Here is a 5,747-nt window from a genome sequence, read left to right as displayed (position 1 = left end):
CCACAGGACACCTTCAGCAGTTTTGTGGACTCCATGCCTCAATGGGTCAGAGTTGTTTTGGTGGCACAAGGGTGGCAGTTTGGCGGCAGTTTCTGCCATTATAGTTTCTTATTCTAATTAGCTTGCATAGTTCAAACAACAGAGAATTGTACTGAGCTAACTATGCTTGCATCGATTTACCAGGCCTTTTATCATGAATGGCTGATGCTGGAAGTCTAGTAATGATCACACAGCTAGCCTGTTGAAAAATCTCATGCTCCTCTCTCATACACTTAAACCCTAATGAAGCAAAGATCAAATACACGCATTTCATCTAATAAGTAGTCAGTTGAGTACATCTTTCTAATATTTGTTCATGGTCGAGTGCCCAGTGGGTAACGTCTGCCCTGCACACAGGAGACTGAGGTTGCTTCCTCTCCTAGAAAAGACCACCACACACCATTGAGAGTCTGTGGGCTCAGAATGCTGGATGCATCTTCCGAATGCTCTTAAATATAAATGAATAAATGTAACAGTTCGTGAACAGGCCAGAAGCTACCACAGCACAGAGTGAAAAGTCAGAGAACCCCTGCTTTATTTTCCATCTTTGAGTTCAGGTTACAAGAAGACCAGTGATCACAAAGCACTGAGTTAAACAGTTAAAGGACTGTTCAGCTCCAGCTGAATTACAGCCACTCCTTCTTAGACACCGGTCAGCAGACATGTAGTGCATCTGTCCAGTAGTGATCCACATTCATCAGAGTTGAGAGAGAGAGAGAGACACAGCAAGTTAAGAGTGAGCTTCATTATGAAAGAGGTTAAATACTGAGTCTCATGACTCTATATGACTGTGAGAAATGGCCACAGAGGAAGCAGAAAGAACAGAGAAACAAAGAAAGACAAGAAAGAAGGATGACAATAAAGAAAAGAAATACAGAGAGGTACAAAGACATCAAAGATGGATACAAAGAGAAGGTCTGAAAAAGTAAGAAAGTAAGATGGACAAAAAACAGAAGAAAAGAAAAGAAGATGGACAAATAGAAAAGGACAGACAAAGAAAGCAAGATGGACAAATAGAAAAGGACAGAAAAAGAAAGGAAGATGGACAAATAGAAAAGGACAGGAAAAGAAAGGAAGGAAGATGGACAAATAGTAAAGGACAGGAAAAGGAAGGAAGATGGACAAATAGAAAAGGTCAGGAAAAGAGGAAGATTGACAAATAGAAAATGACAGGACAAGAAAGGAAAAAGTAGTAAAGACAAATGATGGGGGCTTTCTTCCCCCATCGTTTGTCTTTACTACTTTTTCCTTTCTTCCTTTCCTTTCCTTTCCTTTCTTTCAGCAGGGCGAAAGACCGGGGAAGAAAGACAGCAGGGCGAATGCAAAGAAGTCAGTCTGGAAGTGTAAGAATGAAGCCGCTGTGTTTAAAGGGAGTAACAGTTTAATCATCACCAACCTGCTTCGTTTGTCTGCTTCTGAAAGTCTAGTGGTTCAGTAATACTCTTCCTCCTCCTGATCCTGAGCTCTTTATGATTCAGCTCCATTCTCTCCAGCGCTCAGCAGACTTACAGCAGCAGCCAACTGATACTGCCACTGTTTCTAAAAAACAACACAGTAACACATATTTCATACTGTGGATAAAAGAACACACTGCTGAGTTATTCTGAATTATATGATCTTTCTTACCTCAAGTAGTGTCACCAAGTTGAGTGAGAGATCTTCTGCATACAGCGACACAGGTGCAGTCGGTTTTGTAAACTCAACTTATATAAAAAAAAAAAAGTTGTGGTTTCCGCTGAGGTAGGACAGAAACCACATTTTGCACAAAAGACACTTCCTCACAATCACAAACAGTCACACTCCAAACTCCACTATGGTGAAGACCAAAGAACACCAGAAACAAAATTGTAGACCTGCACCAGGCTGGGAAGACTGAATCTGCAATAGGCAAGGAAGATGGACAAATAGAAAAGGACAGGAAAAGAAAGGAAGAAGGACAAATAGAAAAGTACAGGAAAAGAAAGGAAGGAAGATCAGGGCCTGAAATTCATTTTTCAAAATGGGGGGGAATTCCCCCCTTAAATGTGTCACATAAGGGGGATTTCTGCATTTTGAGGGGGATACTACTGGTGAGCTGAACTAAAGGTCTTACCTTGTCCTTTTTAAGAGTTTTGTTGCTGTGCTTCAACTTAAGATATTCGCTGAACTATACACATTGCTGTAACTTGTCTCTTGGTTCTTTTCTACCCTGATGTCCTCTCCTTGGTCTTTCTTTTGTAGTTTTCTATTTTTCTTGTACTCCAAAAATCAATATCAAAAAACACAAACATTCCAACTGCTCTCTGGAAGGGGTCAAGCTGTGAAATGAGCATCAGATTGGTGAGGCTTGTTATAAGTCAGTAAATTTAAGAACTTTTTAAAAAACTTTTTTCAACGTTTTACGGCTGTTTTGTGTGCTGAAACTGTGTCCACATGGCATGTGGCATGACATCACAGTCCGCCGACTTGGCATCAGGCAGAACTATATACACTGCAGTCATGTTTTTCTTTTGTCCTTCTCCTCTGTTATTGGCCACCTCTTGTAGTTCATCAATGTCCTCAGTTGTTATATTAGTAGCTGCCTTTGTGTGCTATTCTTTCCCTGTCCTCTGTCTCCTTTGCTTCATCTCTTTCCACTTGATAACAGCTCTCTTGAAATCAAACTGGTCTCGGGGAGGGCCAAGCTCAGAAATGAGCATCAGATTGGTGAGATTTGTATTACTCAGTGAATTTCTGAATTTAGTTTTAATCCTGTTTTGTGTGCTGAATCCACGTTCACACGACACACTTGCAACTGGAATGACCAGAGCTATCTTAATGAGTTTCTCCATTTCAGTGAACACACCGCTATGTTCATGCAGCACAGTCTCTGCAAACTGTTGAAAGGAAAATGAAGCATGTGACTCACTGGAAACCATGATTTGCTTCAGCATCGCAAATTCTGACCGAGCTCCATCTGCATTTACACTACGTGAAAAGTGTGTGAACAGGTTTTCAAGCTTCTCTGCACCATAGAGAGAGAGATTCTCAGAGGCCTGTTTTGCTACAATGGCCTTTTTTGGTTCAAAAATAGTGAACCATGACAGAATATCCATTGTGTCAGTAGGGAATCTTCTGTCAATTTCATCTATCAAGGATCCTGCATACCTGTTCTTCATGCCATCAAAGGCTGGTTTTTGAGTGTTGAACTCAAAAAGCTTGTCTCCTTTGAACTTATTACCCTGAAGAGAGCTGAAGAATTCTTCTTATTCTTATTCTTCTTAACGAGATGCCCACATTTTGAATTAGCCAGTTCGTTTTCTGCAATAAAGTAAGCAGTTTTGAGAAGCCCCGTTATTTCTTCCTCACACTGCAGCTGCGCAACTTCAATAGCGTCAGCCATCGCATTTTTAGCCGAATTAGCCTCGCGCTTTCTCTTCAGTGCTGCTGTATGAGAAACACTGTCCGAGTGGCGACTTAAAGTCGACGTTTTGTAGCATCGGCTGGTAAAAGGCGCAGCACCGTACATTTTACAAATCGAGAGCTTTAGTTTGGTGCCGTCACCTGTCTGTGAATCCTGTGGATTAGCTTCGTTAACGCTGCTGCTTGTGCGAGTCCGTTCGGGTTCCGGTGCCTTTTTCTGAGCGGGTTCAGTTTCAGACGATGGAGATTTGCGTTTTAGCCAGCGTTCCATGTTTGTGTGCCTCAAGTTCTTATCAGGGACTGTGTTGGTTCTGAAAGTTGACCGGGAGAAATGCCTCTAAAGCAAAAGTTTCTTGTAGCTCTGTAGACAGAGGAGGAGTGAGCGCGCCGAGTGCAGCTTCCAGTACGCGCGGTCCATCCGTCCGTCTCACAATCCAAACCGGGATCATTTTTGCTGAACGTTTTTTGCTGTAATTGTGTGCGGGAGTTTCCCGCATTATTAAAGCTAAAATTGCGGGAATAGAAAAAATAGTGCGCAATTCCCGCAATCCCGCACTGAAATTCAGGCCCTGAAGATGGACAAATAGAAAAGTACAGAACAAGAAAGGAAGGAAGATGGACAAATAGAAAAGGACAGGAAAAGAGGAAGATGGACAAATAGAAAAGGACAGGAAAAGGAAGGAAGATGGACAAATAGAAAATGACAGGACAAGAAAGGAGAAAGTAGTAAAAACAAATGATGGGGTGTTTCTTCCCCCATCATTTGTCTTTACTACTTTTTCCTTTCCTTTCCTTTCTTTCAGCAGGGCGAAAGACCGGGGAAGAAAGACAGCAGGGCGAATGCAAAGAAGTCAGTCTGGAAGTGTAAGAATGAAGCCGCTGTGTTTAAAGGGAGTAACAGTTTAATCATCACCAACCTGCTTCGTTTGTCTGCTTCTGAAAGTCTAGTGGTTCAGTAATACTCTTCCTCCTCCTGATCCTGAGCTCTTTATGATTCAGCTCCATTCTCTCCAGCGCTCAGCAGACTTACAGCAGCAGCCAACTGATACTGCCACTGTTTCTAAAAAACAACACAGTAACACATATTTCATACTGTGGATAAAAGAACACACTGCTGAGTTATTCTGAATTATATGATCTTTCTTACCTCAAGTAGTGTCACCAAGTTGAGTGAGAGATCTTCTGCATACAGCGACACAGGTGCAGTCGGTTTTGTAAACTCAACTTATATAAAAAAAAAAAAGTTGTGGTTTCCGCTGAGGTAGGACAGAAACCACATTTTGCACAAAAGACACTTCCTCACAATCACAAACAGTCACACTCCAAACTCCACTATGGTGAAGACCAAAGAACACCAGAAACAAAATTGTAGACCTGCACCAGGCTGGGAAGACTGAATCTGCAATAGGCAAGCAGCTTGGTGTGGAGAAATCTACTGTGGGAGCAATAATCAGAAAATGGGAGACCTACAAGACCACTGCTAATCTCCCTCGATCAGGGGCTCCACGCAAGATCTCAGCCCATGGAGTCAAAATGATCACAAGAACGATGAGCAAAAATCCCAGAACCACACGGACCTAGTGAATGACCTGCAAAAAGCTGGGACCAACGTTACAAAGGCTACCGTCAGTAACACACTATGCCACCAGGGAGACGTGTTCCCATGCTTAAGCCAGTACATATCCGGGCGCGTCTAAGGTTTGCCAGAGAGCATTTGGATGTTCCGGAAGAGTATTGAGAGAATGTCTTATGGTCAGATGAAACCAAAGTAGAACTGTTTGGTACAAACACAACTCGTTGTGTTTTGTGGGGAGAGTGAATGCTGAGTTGCACCCAAAGAACACCATACCAACTGTGAAGCATGGGGGTGGCAACATCATTTGGGGCTGTTTCTCTGCAAAGGGACTAGGAAGACTGGTCCATGTACATGAAAGAATGAATGGGGCCATGTATTGTGAGATTTTGAGTGCAAACCTCCTTCCATCAGCAAGGGCATTGAAGATGAAATGTGGCTGGGTCTTTCAGCATGACAATGATCCCAAGCACACTGCCAGGGCAACAAAGGAGTGGCTTCGTAAGAAGCATTTCAAGGTCCTGGAGTGGCCTAGCCAGTCTCCAGATCTCAACCCCATAGAAAACTTTTGGAGGGAGTTGAAAGTTTGTGTTGCCCGCCGACAGCCAGAAAACATCACTGCTCTAGAGGAGATCTGCATGGAGGAATGGGCCAACATACCAGCACCGGTGTGTGCCAACCTTGTGAAGACTTACAGAAAACGTTTGACCTCTGTCATTGCCAACAAAGGATATATAACAAAGTATTGAGATGA

The 5,747-nt window shown here is 42.8% G+C and overlaps 1 long non-coding RNA gene across 1 annotated transcript; it reads right to left on the bottom strand.

Annotated features, from left to right (window-relative positions):
- Positions 1 to 588: 588 nt before the first annotated feature.
- Positions 589 to 1,831, bottom strand: LOC140559403 (uncharacterized). Its single transcript, XR_011979886.1, has 3 exons — positions 1,666 to 1,831; positions 1,436 to 1,578; positions 589 to 712 (listed from the first exon to the last, which is right to left on the bottom strand). It is a non-coding gene; the product is annotated as an uncharacterized lncRNA (long non-coding RNA).
- Positions 1,832 to 5,747: the final 3,916 nt, after the last annotated feature.

Source organism: Salminus brasiliensis, chromosome 7, assembly GCF_030463535.1.
Source record: "Salminus brasiliensis chromosome 7, fSalBra1.hap2, whole genome shotgun sequence".
In the NCBI taxonomy this organism is placed as follows: Eukaryota; Metazoa; Chordata; class Actinopteri; order Characiformes; family Bryconidae; genus Salminus; species Salminus brasiliensis.
Note: the sequence above shows the minus strand (reverse complement) of the source record. Positions and strands in the feature narration are given on the sequence as shown.